This window comes from Lissotriton helveticus, chromosome 3_1 (assembly GCF_964261635.1).
Source record: "Lissotriton helveticus chromosome 3_1, aLisHel1.1, whole genome shotgun sequence".
NCBI lineage: Eukaryota > Metazoa > Chordata > Amphibia > Caudata > Salamandridae > Lissotriton > Lissotriton helveticus.
Genome location: NC_136061.1, coordinates 770,259,392 through 770,275,537, shown reverse-complemented (window position 1 = coordinate 770,275,537; position 16,146 = coordinate 770,259,392). Strand labels below are relative to the sequence as shown.

At 46.7% G+C, this 16,146-nt stretch overlaps 1 protein-coding gene across 2 annotated transcripts in view; it reads right to left on the bottom strand.

Annotated features, from left to right (window-relative positions):
• TRIM66 (tripartite motif containing 66) overlaps positions 1 to 16,146 on the bottom strand; it is an 842,425-nt gene that overhangs the window by 158,499 nt on the left and 667,780 nt on the right. The gene's annotated exons all lie outside the window — the stretch shown is intronic.

Genomic DNA, 16,146 nt, shown 5'->3' with positions numbered 1-16,146 from the left:
TCCAATGAGTGCAGCGATCTCTCAGCTGCAGTGTTGGGATTTGGAAAGAATGACCTGAGAATCACAGGCTCGTTCAAGGGGCAGTCCGAGGGGACCTTAGGAATAAACCTAGGATTGGTCCTTAAAATTACTCTGTCATCCCTAAACTGCAGGAAGGGGTCTTGGATGGAAAGAGCCTGCAGTTCACTGACCCTCCTTGCTGATGTAAGTGCCAGGAGTAGAGCCGTCTTCCACGAAATGTATTTCAAGTCTGCCCTGTGGATGGGTTCGAAAGGGTGTTTCATCAGTTGGTTAAGAACCACATTTAGATGCCATGTTGGAGGGACCATCCGTGGTCGAGGAAAAGATCTATAGAGACCTTTAAGGAATTGCTTTATCAGTCTACTAGACTAGAGAGAGGGCTCTTTAGGTGTCCTTTTAAACCGTGAGATAGCCGCCAAATGTACCTTTATGGAGGAGTGGGCTAGGTCCGACTGCGCCAGATGAAGCAAGTATAATAATAATAATAATAAAAACACTTATAAAGCGCCTGGTTACACTTATGACAGTGTGTATGGTAATATTTGTTCTGGGGAGGCGGCGAAAGGACGTAAACCTTTGTCCGCACACCAGATGCAGAAGCGTTTCCACTTCAGGGAATAAGTCTTATTAGTGCTGTCCGCTCGTGCCCTGGCTAGAACATCCTTACAATCCTGCAGGATGTTTAACGTGCTGAACTCTCGGTACTCAGGAGCCAAACCGATTACCTGAGAGATTTCAGATCCTGGTGTTGAACCTGTTTGTTGCTCATCGTGAGTAGAGATGGTTGCTGACGTAGACTGATTGGCGGCTGCAGAGAGAGGCGATGGAGGTCCGTGAACCAATGTTGCCTCGGCCAGAATGGGGCTATCAGGATTAAAGTGCAAGGCTCCGCCTTCATCTTTCTGAGGGCTCTGGGTATCATTGGAAATGGCGGATATGCGTACGCAAAGACGTTGCGCCATGCGATGGAAAATGCATTTCCGAGAGACCCTGGTTGGGGATGTCAGCTTGCGAAGTATTGGCATTTGGCGTTCTCCCTGGTTGCAAATAGGTCGATTTGCGGTGTTCCCCATCTTGAGAAGACCTGAGCAGCGGTCGCCATATCTAGCTCCCATTTGTGTAATGAAGACTTCTTCCTGCTTAGGGCGTCTGCGATGACATTGTCCTTGCCTGGGACGTACTCCGCTCTCAACGATACTTTGTGGAGAATGAGCCAGTTCCAGATCTTCTGCGATTCGCAAGAGAGTGTTAGCGAACGCGTCCTCCCTGTTTGTTCAGGTAGTGCATCGTCGTAGTGTTGTTGGTCCTGACGAGCACTAGGGAATTCTTGATCCTTGGCAAGAAGGACTGCAAGGCTAGGAAGACTACCCTCAACTCCAGTAGGTTGATATGGAGCTGTGTCTCCTGCGGTGACCATCTGCCGCTGATCCGTAATTCCTGCAGGACTGCTCCCCAACCCTCCAGAGAGGCGTCCGTTGTAATTACGTGGGGCGCCGCCGGAAGGCAGGAACGGTAGCCCTTGCGAGAGGTTCTTGAGCGACCTCCACCACTGTTATGCCTCGACGATCTGCCTTGTGATCTTTATGCGGTCGTCGAATGATCCCATGCATTGTGTCCACTGCCTGGACAAAGCTTCCTGGAGCGACGCATCCGTAGTCGACAGTGTGGTATGAGTAGAATACATGAGGACATCATTCCCAAGAGGGATTTGAAGGTCCGAACTGTCAAAGTCTTCTTCGAAGACACTGATGTGGCCAGAGAGATAAGCTTGCGTTTTCTCTCCTGAGAAGGGAAAGCCCTCGCAGCTGTTGTATCTAGTGTCGCTCCGAGGAAGGTAATGACTCGAGAGGGATGCAAGGTGGATTTGTCTTGATTGAGTGTAAGCCCCAAGTGTTTGAAGAGATTGAGACAGGCGTTGGAGGATTTGATCGCGCCTGACAAGGATGGCGCGTTCACCAGCCAGTCGTCCAAATACGGAAAGACTTGATGGCCATGCTGTCTGAGGAATGCTGCCACCGGGGAGAGACACTTGGTGAAGATCCGGGGCGCAGACTTGAGACCAAAAGGGAGGACACAGAACAGATAGTGTTGGCCTGCCACTGCAAATCGTAGGAATTTCCTGTGATACTTGTGGATTGGGACGTGAAAGTATGCGTCCTGTAGGTCCAAAGACGTCATGAAGTCTCCCTCCTCCAGTAGGCCTAAGATCTCTTGAATAGTGACCATGCGGAACGATTGCTTCTTTAAGAATGCGTTGAGCGCGCTGAGGTCTAGAATGGGCCTCCATTTCTTCTCCTTCTTTTGAATGAGGAAGAAACGGGAGTAAAATCCTCTTCCCTTGTGGGTTGATGGTACTCTTTCGATTGCCCCTTTTTGAAGCATGATTGAGATTTCTTGAAGGAGCAATCGTAGGTGTTTGTGGGGCATAGGGCGAGGAGGGGTTGTAGGAGGGAAAATGTCGAATTCCAGAGAATGGCCGAATTGAATTAACTGGAGGAACCACCGGTCCGTTGTTATTCTCCTCCAGTTGTTGAGGAAATGGGTCAGTTTTCCTCCAAGTTTGAAAGAAGGAGATGAGGGATGGACTGGCTGTAGTAAAAGGTCATTGGCGTCCACCAGCGGGTTTTTGCTGGAACTTTCCACGAAAGTTGGACCTTCCAAAAGAGGACTGCCTGCTCTGTTGTTGTTGGCGTGGCTGGTATTGAGACTTGCCTTGTCCATACGAATACGAGGACCTATTTTGATAATTGCCTCTCTAAGAGGATTGTCCTCTGCTCCTGTTCCCACGAAAGGACTGGTTTTTAAATTGCAGCGTGCCGAGCGCTCTCGCTGTGTCTGTGTCCTTCTTTATTGTTTGTAGCGCTTCATCAATTTTAGCGCCAAACAGTTGTTGTCCATCGTATGGCATGTCCAGGACCTTAGATTGTACCTCTTGTCTGAAAGAGGTAGACTTGAGCCATCCCTGCCTTCGCAATACAGCTGCTTCTGCTAGTTGTCTGAAACCAGTCATCGCAACGTCCAGAGCACAGTCTATTAATTCAGAGGCCGAAGACTGACCTTCTAGAAGCAGAGCTTGGACCTCTTCCTTTGTGTCTTCAGGCAGTTCAGAAAGGTAAGGAGCAATGTCTGCCCATAATTGTCTATTATATCTTCCTAGCAGCGCTATTGAATTAGCCGCTTTTATTGTCATTGCCGATGTGGTTGAGAATCGCTTTCCGATATTGTCCAGTTTCCTGCCTTCTTTATCTGGCGGGGCTGTTAACGGTGAGGAGGGATTTCTGGAATTTTTCTGTGCCGCTTGTGTAACCACAGAGTCTGGTTTGGGATGACCTGTAAAGCAGGCTGGCGCCGATGCCGGGGCCTTGTATTTTTTGTCCAGTCTTGGAACCACCGCTGAAACTGAGGCTGGTGTCTGCATTAACTGAAGACCCTCATTCCAAATTGATTCGATGATCGGAATTGATTTGGTTGTCCTTCTAAGTGGCTCCTTAAAATCATAAAGGAAACAATCCGTTTCCTGAGATTCCATTGTTATGTGGAACCTTTTGGCTGCTCTCTCCATCAAATTGTGGAACCCTCCTATGTCCGCCGGTGGAGAACCTGATGTTGCGGGCTCCGGGGACGCTGGAGAAGAAATAACATAATCATCTCCGTCATCATGGTGGGAGACGTCATCTTGAATCTCCCCCTCTTCATGTGGTTCTTCCTCCTCAGATGATGGAGGATCTTGAACCTGCTCCCTTTCCTGATGAAGCACCAATGGCGGTGGTCTGGACCGTGGAGATGCAGTCGTCCTTGTTGCTGGAGGAGCTTGTCTATCCTCTGGAGCCGAAGACTCTGGGAATCGTTGTTTATAGTCCTGTATTAAGAATCTCAAATCAGACACTATAGACGCTGGTAAACATACCATGGGCGTAATTTGAGTCTGAACCTGTGTCTGAACATTATGCTCCTGGGTAATTTCAGCATTGTGGTCATCCTCATCTGTACTTTGGCACTTGACCACTAGATGAGATGGACTTGTAGCCTGCCAGCCGTCCTCTTCATCCGACTCCTCATCTTGTAAAAGACGAGCCGGAGGCAGTTTTTGTACCCTACTTGGGGACGTTAATTCAGGTGTAATTTCCATTGCAGGACTCGTCCACGACAGGTCTTGTGCTTGCCCCATCGACGGTGGAATAGTCGGTGAATGTTTCCATAGTGGCGCCGACGACGTCTTCGTCGACGGTGTACCTGACGACGGTATACCCATCGTCGGCGTTGCTTTCGTCGTCGGCGTTGGCATCAACGATGAATTCGTCGACGATACTCTCGTCGACGGTGGCACAGCCGACGGTATCTTCTTCGTCGACGAGTCCTTCGTCGACGGTACACTCGTCGACGGCGATGTTTTCGTCGACGGCACTGTTTCATCGCCGGCACACCCGTCGTCGACGATGATTTTGACGATGGTGCACCCGTCGACGACGGTGTCTTCGTCGACGGCACGGGCGTCGACGGCGCTGGTCTCGTCGTCGACACTGACAACGACGCCGTCATTGACGATGACGATTTATTTATTTTTTTTAATTTTCTTTTTATTGAAACTTTTAACAACATAAACAAAAAGAAATAATCAAGGCAGTACAAGCAATCGAATGGCGAAGCGCCCTGCGGGGAGGAAAGCATGCAATCATAATACAATCACTGACATTACAGGATGGGAGGGCTGAGGGATACAGCTAATCCAGAGACAATCGAAGCAACATGGTAGCAGAAATGTCGGGTCAAGGGGAGGGAGGATCCGCCACCAATTGTGTAAAGGGGGCGTGCACATGTCTCCCCTGTAGGAGTTCCATTGACCCCAAATCTTACCCCATTTGCGGGGCTTGCCACGGGCCACATACACCGTCTTCTCCCTGAACATACACCAGTCCATGTTCTCCTTCCATGCCAAAACTGTGGGTGGCCTCTGAGAGCCCCACAACTGGGCGATATCCCTCTTAGCGATCATTTTGCCAAGGGTCACCCACTGAGTCTGTGACAAATCATAGTCATTCGGTTCCCACACATTCAACAAGCATCGTCTGGCTTCAGGCAACAACACAACACCCGTGACCTCTTCCATTACTGCATGCACTCGATTCCAGAAACGAACAACCACCGGGCACTCCCAGAGTATGTGTAGAAAGGTGCCCGGAAGGCCACAACCACGCCTGCACAGCCCATCCGAAGCATAACCCATACTGACCAAGCGCGGACCGGTTACATAGATCCTGTGGAGAATCTTAAGCTGTACAAACCTAAGGCGGGCCGGAATTGCAACCTCTTTCAGCGAGGATATGGCTTGCTGCCAGTCCTCGTCATCTAACTCCAAACCATCACCCGTCCAAGCTTCCCTGAGTCGCTGTAAAAGGTCGGTCCTATCGTTTATCAACTTTTTATAGATAAGCGAAATACTGGAACATGCCCATCCACGACCCGGTCCTCAAGCGGTGACGCCTCCGGTACAATGGCACCCGGAGGGAAAACCGCCATCAGCGCATGCCGGATCTGAGCATATCTAAAGAACTCCCTTTCACTCAGGTCATACTCCAATCTCAACTCGTCAAAGGTTTTGATCCTACCCTTAGTCCACACATCATTCACCCTGCATACTATGAAGTGTGGCTCAGGGGTTAGAGGCGGCAGAATCGGAAGCTGAGATCGGTCCTGGACCAGGGTTCGATTCCCCGCCTCGGCGGGTCTCGGGCTCAAAATTCCACGGACTCGACAATTCTCGCTCCGGTGCCTACTCGATTCACAGGTTAACACTCTGCGACTCTGGGCAATAGCTTGCTTAATCTCCACTACGGCCCCTCGCGGCGGGATGCCTGGCTTTCACCTTGTGGATACCCTGCTGGGGTTATCTCACAGGGGAATACCAGGACGGGTTCCCAAGGCAAGCGCCTTGATGCCTTCGGGTGATACGTGCGCTATATAAATCGCAATACATTTACATTTACACATATGCCAATCACGTCCCATCTATCAAAGCCTTTCGTCTTCCATAGGGAGCCCAACCTCTCGGAAGCATAAAGCGGAGTGGCGCGTGTAAGTCTATTCTTCCATCCCATGGCATCGTTCGCACGATGCCATACTTGCACCGCTATTTTGGTAGGGCGAGTGAGCTGCTTCCCTGGGGATTTTGTATAAAGCGCCCTGTTGTATTCACCACCAGGCAGCAACCATTTATCCATTTCAAATGCGGGGTTCGACGCGGGATCGTACATGCCATGATTAATCGCCCCCAGTTGGGAGGCCCAGTAGTAGCGCTTAATATCCGGGAGAGCGATTCCACCATCGTACCAAGGAAGTGTCAACTTGTCGAGTCCTATGCGAGACCGTCCACCCCAAATCAGGTGTCGCTGTAAGCTTTCAATCTCCCGAAAGTAGCTGGCCGGGATAGTATCGCAAGTATTCTGTAGGGCATACAAAAATCGGGGCAGAGACATCATTTTAAATAAAGCCGCACGTCCGAGCGGGGACAGCGGAAGTTTACGCCATGCCACAACATCAGATCGCAAGCGCTGAAGCGGGGGCAGCAGGTTACGATCATAGCGAACCACATGATCTAAGGTGATAAACACCCCCAAGTATTTGAAACCCGCGTGCACCACCTGTATTGGGCACCCACGCGGCAAGATAGGAGAGTCTCCCGAGAGAACGTACACGCAGGACTTAGACCAATTGATCACAAGGCCAGAATTCTTACCGAAGGAAGTCAAGACATCGAATAGTACTACTAGCGACTTCCGAGGCACCGTGAGGTATAACAGGATGTCGTCAGCATAAAGCGATATCCGGTCCTCGAAATCGGGGGTCCAGCGTATACCCTTCATTGACGGCTCCCAGCGCAGCCAAGCCTCCAAAGGTTCCAAAGCAAGGGCAAAAAGAAGCGGAGACAGCGGACACCCCTGGCGAGTACCCCTTCCGAGAGAGAAGGAGTCAGGAACACGACCATTAACAACTACCTGGGCCAAGGGGTCTTGGTATAGTAGTTTCACCCAGCTGATGAAAACTGGGCCAAAACCAAACTTAGCGAGGACAGCCCAAAGGTATGGCCATTCCAGCGTATCAAACGCCATTGTGGCGTCCAAAGAAGCCAAGATGGCCGATTCACGCAGCGAGGACGCTCTCGCAAGGGCGCCATGTAAACGCCGAAGGTTCAGCGCCGTGTTCCGGTGCGGGATGAACCTGGACTGATCTGGATGGATCAGGTCGCAGACAACAGAGGTTAAACGATTCGCAAGCACTTTTGCGAGGATCCTAGGCTCAGCGTTTAAGAGCGAGATGGGCCTGTACGACGCGCAGCAATCCCGCGGTTTCCCTTCCTTGTGAATCACGACGATAGACGCAAGCCTTTGATCGGGTGGAAGGGTACCCGCATCTAGCGATTCTAAGAACATCGAGCGAAGATATGGCGCTATTTTGTCTGGGGGCAGCTTATAAAGTTTGATGGGAAGACCATTCGGACCCGTGGCCTTTCCCGATCTCACAGAGCGGATTGCGGTCACGACCTCCTCGACAGAGAGTGTCGCGTCCATCAGTTCCCTATCCAAATCCGACAAGCAGGGCAAAGCAATGTCTCTCAAAAGCAGATGCGAATCCTGTTCCGGTCTGTTCGACACTGGGGAGTATACGGTGTGAAAATACTCAGAAAAACACTCCACAATCTCAACCGGGTCGGTCACTCTCACTCCATCTTCCTTCTCAATCAAAGGAACCACACGACTAGCCCTTTCTTTCTTGTCCAACCAAGCTATCAACTTTCCGGCCTTATCATCCACATCATACAAAAGGCCTTGCTGCTCTCTATTCATCACATTGGCGGCATCAGTGACCAATGCCCTATAGTCTGTTTGTTTGAGGCTGAGAAGGTGCAACCTGTCCTGGGTAACATCAGATTCCAGTTCTCTTTCTATGTCTGATATGTCAGTTTCAAGTCGGACCACTGCCTCGCACTTACGTTTCTTAGCGTTATGAATTAACGATAAGGCGTGGCCGCGGACGACCGCCTTATAGGCTTCCCATAGCGAGACAGACGATGACACAGACCCCACATTCTCCACAAAATAATGGTCAAGTGATTTGATCAGTTCCGTACGGATCTTGGGGTCGCGGAGATACCAGGGGTTAATCGGGGCTATTCGACCCTCTGTTCCCGGTCCCGCTTCCATTACAAGCCATAAGGGGGAGTGATCTGAGATACCCCTCGCCAGCTGTCTGATCTCCCTAACAAGTGGGGCCTGTGTTGCGGGCATCAGGATATAATCAAGCCTCGAAAGACTACCATGAGCATCAGAGTGGAAGGTGTATTGTAATTGACCAGGGTGGAGCAGCCTCCAGCAATCTATCAGTCCCAGAGTGTCAAGGAAGCCACCCAGCCAAGACTGGGACCTCCCAAGGTCCCTGGGCGGGTAGCGATCGACATTTCCGGAGACAACCGAGTTAAAATCGCCACCCACCACAAGGATACCCTGCGGGAGCCCCAGTAGTACCCTCCTCAGGTCAGCAAAGGTCGTCGTCTGAAGGCCAGGCGGGACATAAACGGAAAGCAAAGTGACGACTTTCCCCTTCCACCGTCCAGTAATGGTAGCATATCGCCCCCGGTCGTCAAGGACGACAGCATCTATCTCAAGGGGGAGGGAGACTCTGACCAAGATACCCACCCCCCTAGAACCAGTGGTGAAGCCGGAGTGTGCCAGGAGACAGTAGCCCCTACGATTCATAGCCTGGCATGTATTGCCCATCAAATGCGTTTCTTGCAACAGCACAACATCAGGGGAAAGACGTCTCAAGAGTTGTAACACCACGCCACGTTTTATCCTGTCCCCCAACCCGTTAACATTCCAACACAGCAATTTTAGCCCCCTACCCCCATCCCAAACGTAGTCGCAGCATCCACCCCACATTAGTCGCAACAGCCAAGTCCAGAAGTCCATCAATATAGTGCCTTGAAAGGAATCAAACAATAACAACTTCCCCCCCTCCTCCCCAAAACCAACCCCTGAAACAAGACCCCCCCACCCTGCACCCCTGCGTTAGACTCAAAGGCCCCCCCAACTTGCAGTGTGCCTGTCGCCCTAGCAAATAACTAATCTACGGAAAGAAACCCCAGAGGAGGAAGAGACTCACTCCCCCCGCCACCCCTGGAGGACCACCTTAATTAAAGCCAGTTAAAGGATCTGCAAACCATGCCGAGAGATCTATATGCAGCCAGGCGGACCCAAGTCATATTACTATTCCTGGTCCATCAGTCCACCCTCTGCTCCACCAGAATGTTCAGGGTGTTCCCGCTGCCTGGGCAGTGTGTCGAGCCAGTCACTTGCAGCCTCAGGGCGATCTAAAAAGAATGTCCGATCTCCATACTCCACGCGTAGCCGAGCCGGAAATAGCATTGCGTATTTCATGTCCCTGTCTCTCAAACGTCTCTTCACTCCCTGGAACCCCAGTCTCTGCTTCTGTACCAACTGAGTGAAGTCGGGGTAGAAACTCACCGTCGTATTCTCAAATTTCGTGGGGCCACCAAAACGCGACGCCTGCAGGATAGCATCCCGATCACGGAAATAAAATATTCTGGCGATTATGGGCCGCGGGGTAGCACCCAGTTTAGGTTTACCACCTGGCACTCTGTGCGCCCGCTCCACAGCAAAGAATTTACTCAGGCCTTTGGGTGCAAGATGATTGACGATGAGGTCCTCCACGATGAGGTCGACGTTTAAGTTGTCCGAATTCTCAGGGACACCCACAATACGGACGTTGTTCCGCCTGGAACGACTTTCAAAATCTTCCAAACGACGGGAGAAGGAGTCATTAGAGGACCGTAGATCACGGACCTCCGTTTGTAGATTGGAGACATCCGTCGTGAGGCTAGAGGTCTTCAAGTCCAGGGATTTAACTTTTTCGTTCGTTTTGGCCAAATCCGCCCTGATCAAGGTGACATCGATCGCCACTGAATCCAGTTTGTGCGCCAAGGTTTCATACTGCGCACCAATTGAGGCCTGCATACTCGCAATGGCGCCCATAATATCGTGCTGAGTCGGGTCTTCGTCCGCCGTAGGGTCATCTCCCTTGTCTGCCGGGGGCTTGCCCGTTCCACCGGGGGATCCCTTAGGATGAGTGTATCGGTCCATGACATTAGATTGTATGGAGCACCCACGGTGAACAGTCTTGGTCTTCCGCCTTTCAACCTCTGCCTGCCGGCCATTTTGGAAGTTGCGCCCCCGAGGGGACCCCGAGATCTGGTGAAAATGGCTACGTCGCAATCACCCACAGATGCTCGGTCAGGGGACAGTGTGTTCCAAGTCACACACCGAGCGGTGATAGACTGTCCCGGCCCTGAAGTGGGACAGCGAAGCGAAGCAGTCCGTGGGCGGCGGGGCCAAACCCGCTGCGTAGAGGGTCCGGGGCAAAAGCGAAAGCGAAAGCCAAGGCCAAGGTCGAAAGTAGGATCAAGGCAGCCGCTGTTGTTCAATTACCATCCGGGCAGCTCGCCAACTCAAGCCTAGTGCAGATCCGTGGAGCAGGCCAGGAAAGTTCAGTTCCTCATAAAATCGGTTTTCTCGGACCAAATCAAATTTTGAAAGCAACCATCATATCGGTTGGGTTTCGTCTTCCATGATCCGTAATCATAACCAGGATTATAGTCAGGATAAGTGCCGGAGGTGGCGAAGGTCCGGGAGCCCTGTGCTCACGCGACCATCTCGGTTGCGCGCGAAGCTCCTCCCCCTCCGACGATGACGATTTTTTGATAACGATAATCGACGACAAAGGCTTACCCGCCGTCGAAGAAGGTGTTGTTGTCGGCGATGAGGAAAATGCTGACGTCGTCAATACTGTCGACGTCGACGTCGAGACATAAACGTGAGACACAGTCTTCTTTTGCGCAGATGAAGGCGTCGACGGTGTCATCGTCGACGACGGCGCAGGCTTTTTGAAGGTATGAACCTCTTTTTCAGACGCTGATGACTTGACCTCTGAAGACTTTTTCGCAGTCTTCTTTGGAGGAGCGTCTGTAGGGCTAGGGGAAGCCACCCTTGGCCTTTTCAAAGACAGTTGTGAGGAGACCGAAGAGTACTCATCCTCCTCAGAAGACTCCAGATTTTCTCTGGTTTTGAGCTTGCTCAGCCAAAGTAAAAGACGACCTTCTCTGTCTTTCAGCGTTTTTGTAGAAAAAGTTCTACAAATTTTGCAGTCTTTTGCTGAATGGTCCGGGTATAAGCAATACAAGCATGTCTGGTGCTGGTCTTCAACATGTAATCTCTTTTTTAAGCATGAAGTACATGCTCTGAAGAGCCCCTTCTTCTTCTGAGCATCAGCCATATCAAAAGTGAAGAAAATTAATCCAAATCTTTGAGAAATAAGCTATAGTAAGGTAAACCTGAGGAGAACTCAGGTGGAGACTCCCTTAGCACAACGTGCGGTAGAAAATCTGAGAGACTGAGGCTCCTGACAGGAAGGTTCTAGAGGGAGGTGTTAGCTGATTGGCTCTCTTCTAGAGTTCGGTCCTTTTTACAAAAGGACATGATTAGGCTACTAAGGTGATGCCCTTAGCCCTATTTTTCTCTATGTATGTCTATAGGACATTACTTTTCTATGTACCGGAGACTTCCGTCTCGACGACGGGGAATGATTCAGGCATGTGAATCTATGAAAGACACCCATAATACTGGATAACTTCAGTGATTCACCTGACAAACTGAGCTTTCATAGCTTCAGTGGTCCACCGGACTGACACATTTACCAGAGATTCAGTAACCCACTCAACGGACATAGCAATCGGACATAGCTATCGGACATTCAGTAACCCACTGAACAGATTTAGCAACCAATGCTTAATTACATAATATGGAGAGTGGCCCATAAAACTGTAATCCACCGGACAGACCAGGGCCTAATCTGATAGACAAACTTCTCACTGCATTGTGATGCCACTTAAAGTGCTGAGGCTATTGTATCATTTATTAAGTTTTAATGGAAAGGTTTAAATTCTTCAAGGGAGACATTTCAGCCCACAAAAGGGGCTGTAGGTAGGTTAAAATATGCCTTCCGACAGATCTAGCAATCATTGCCTTGGCCTGATCTATTGATTGAAGAACAGGCTCCCCTCACACTGAGTGCAGTGCTTGACTGCAGAAGGTGAAGGGGACACCTGGAGATGCAAACGCCCTCTCAAATGAGAAACCTACAGCACCCAGAAGGCTGGGAAAGAGAAAGAAAAGGATGTTCCATGCTGCATATTAATACAAGTTAAATCACTGTTATCTTTCTACAATCTTACCATGTGCAACAGCAAGGCTAGGACTTCATTAAATGCAGCCTATGCAAGCACACACCAGTAGGGGCTGGCAGAGGTGGTGTGCGTGCGTGTGTGTCTGTGTTGGAAAGTGGGAACGGAGGTAGGGCCTGTTGTCAGTTGATAAGTACTGTGTTCCACTTCCCGGATGGTCGAAGTTGAACCCACATAAATACTCCCAATGAAAACAGTGTATGTGAGAAAGGAGACAGAAAGAAGGCATGTGAGCGAGAGAGATGCGTAAGGGGAGAGTGAGGTCTAGGAGGCAGTGAGAAAGGGAAAGGTACATTTGGAAAAGGTTTTAGTAGAATAGGAGGGTATGAGTATGTGTTATAGAAGGGTGGGTAAAGGAAGGGAGCAGCACAGAGATGAGGGATGTTTGAGAGAAGGGTGAAAAGAATGAGAGACTAGGATATGTGACTGGAAGTTGTGACAGAAGAAGGTGAGAAAGGGTTGTGAGAAGAGGGTAATGAAGATTGAGGTGTGCAAGAGGTAATTTGGAGGAAAGTGACAAGGAGAGAAGAAGAAAGAAACAGTATCAGAGGAAGGACAGTACAGTGGGACGGTATACAGACAAAATATTGAATAAAAAATATAGAGTAGCACTAATATCGAAGTCAAAATATAGAATGGACAAAATATCGAATGGACAGAATATAGTCAACAAAAATATGGAATTTAAGGTAAGTATATTAATATCGATTTTCATAAATATAGAAAGTCAAAATATCGAAGTATATAATGTAGGTATTAAATATATCGAATTTTTAATAATATCGAATTTTTAAAGTGTTTTGTATGTTAGTATATGTCTGAAAAGTGTATATTTATTTTATAATGTATTTTGTAGTGGGTTGTGGGTTTAGAGGGGAATAGGGTGGGAAGTAATTTAATTATAATTAATTAAATATTTTAATGTATTTATTTTTAATTAATTTTGAATTCATTTTGAATTGGTAATCAATTAAATTTTAATTGGCAATTAATTTTACTTAATTGTTTAATTGATAATTATGTTAATTTTATAAATTTATTTCCCGTAGCGGGTTGTGGGTTTATAGGGGAATAGGGTAGGAAGTAATTTAATTATAATTAATTAAATATTTTAATGTATTTTTTGGTATTTATCTTGAATTAATTGTTAATTCATTTTTAATTGGTAATTTATTACACTTGAATTGCTAATTAATTTTTATTAATTGATTAATTGATAAATATGTTAATTTTATAAATGTATTTCCCGTAGCGGGTTGTGGATTTATAGGGGAATAGGGTGGGAAGTAATTTAATTGTAATTAATTAAATATTTTTATTTATTTATTGGTATTTATTTTGAATTAATTGTTAATTTATTTTCAATTGCTAAATAATTAATTGTTTATTGGTAATTAATTTGTATTAATATGTAATGAATTTTAATAATTAATTGTTATTTTTATTTTTAAATGATTACTTATTATATTATATTAAATTGATAATTACTTTTAAATAATTCTTTATTGGAATTAATATTTAATTAATTTGTAATAATATATGAAGTATTTACTTTCCCTACTGTTGCACTCACTGGAGTGGGAATAGTAATTTTTACCCCTACGCTATCCAACGCTTTCCCTACTGTTGCACTCTCTGGAGTGGGAATAGTAATTTTTACCCCTAGGCTATCCAACGCTTTCCCTACTGTTGCACTCACTGGAGTGGGAATAGTCATTTTTACCCCTACGCTATCCAACGCTTTCCCTACTGTTGTACTCACTGGAGTGGTAATAGTAAATTTTACCCTCCCATTATGTATATATATATATATATATATATATATATATATATATATGTGTGTGTGTTTTGAAAAATAAAATTGTATGTTTTTGTTAATAACTTAAATTAATTATTTAATAATTTTAAGGTTAAGTATTTTTAAGTATATTTTAGTTAATTATTTTTAATATTTCATTAATTTTAAATGATTTTTAATACGTTTAAAAAAATCGATATTTTGACTATATTTTTTTTAACTATATTTTTGATTCAATATTTTTGTACTTACCTGTTTGTAGATAGTAATTCGATATTTTTGTATTCGATATTTTATCCTCGATATTCTTGTAAATCTATTTTAGTGTAATCGATATTATGTCAGTGAGATAAGGGTGTCAAACAGGAGAGTGAGAAGAGTTTATGTGAAGTAAAGGAAGGAGTGGGAATAAGAAGGAGGAAGAATGATAGCGAAGAGTTCAAGACAGAGAAGGGATCAGGAAAAGGATGGTGTGTGAGATAGTGGAACAGACAGTGACGGCTTTTGGGTTGAGGAATACGAAGTGTATTCCGACTGTGCTTCCACCAGGGGATGCAACATTGACTTAACAAGCATTAAAGGTGGCCCCGTTGCTAGAGGCTTATGCTACGAAAAATGCATTCTGCTGGGTTATCAAAACGTTTTCCCTCACCTTGGACTTGGAGAACACAGGAGTAACATGCACAACTATTTAATACATGTACCTTTTCTAACAAGCTTTGGTAAAGACAATAGTTCTGGCCTAGGTAAGCTGCTTTCTTGTTACCATATGTTTTAATGGAAATATATGACACAAAAAAGAAAAAAGTAAACATGCTTCCATCTACATGTGGTCGCCATATTCTTGCAATAAAAAACTATTTTAAAATTATGAATCATCATCTATAAGGTGCTTCCTTGCTGGCATGTGTATATAAACCAAGGCACAGGCACTCTGTTAAGTTTTAATGCCCGTCACAGGCAAAAGTGATTCCTAATGCAATAAGCAAAAGGTACTGTTGAATTAAGAATTACTATAAACTTAACTCATAGTTTAAACACACAGGTATGACCAAACAAAGACGAAGAATGTAAAGCGCAAAATATATTATTTGCCCACCAGCTCTGGCACTGAAGTGCACTTCTTTTTAGGCAGGTAGATGAGCACACGTGGCCTGGCAAAATGGCATCACTCACAGTGCCAGAGAGCCTGATGTGGGCTGACCCATTTCACCAGGTTGTGTGCTGTGGTGAGTGGAAAGGACATATGCATGATAGATGAAATGGACAATGGTTAAAGAGAGCTGATCCAAAGCCTCTCTTATATATTTATGAATGAATGAACTGTTATTTTTTTCATATCATGGAGATAGCGAACAGCTGAACTCAGGCCTTAGAAGAACTCTGTTACTTTAACTTCCCATATTTGCCTGTATTTTTTTCTTCTCAATCACTGATTGAATGCAAGTGTAGACAGAACGAGTGAAAAAAGCAATTCAGTTGTATTCTCACAGAATAACAGCTAGATCAGAGTGACAGGAGCACTCAAACAATTCATTCATTTGAAAGTCCTCCCCATACCCTCACCTCGTGGATTAGACTCATGCTAAAGACAGCTGTGTGTAACCTGCCACTGATCCAGGAACAGCCCACAGAAACTGCCCATATTTGATAGAGATTGAAGCTCAGACTGCTGTTACCATGCTGTATCTATTCTGGGAGGGAGGGATATGTTACATTGCTTCTATCTGAGCTTCACCTTCCCAAACATGCTTGGACCAAGCTCCAGCATGTTAGGGAGAGTAGATATGGGGGACGCTTCCCGGTTCCCTTATTCGCTGGCAAAAATACCACCATCCAACACTTTGCAACAAAGGGAGGCTTCTGCAATGGAAAAAAGAGCTCCTGTGGCGAAGAAGCAACACTTCCATGTTGGAGAACTCACAATATGATGACATTTCTAACACTGGTATGATGGGGCACGCTCATCCACCGTGTTGGTAGATGAAACATCTGCAAAAACTCTAAATCAGATGAA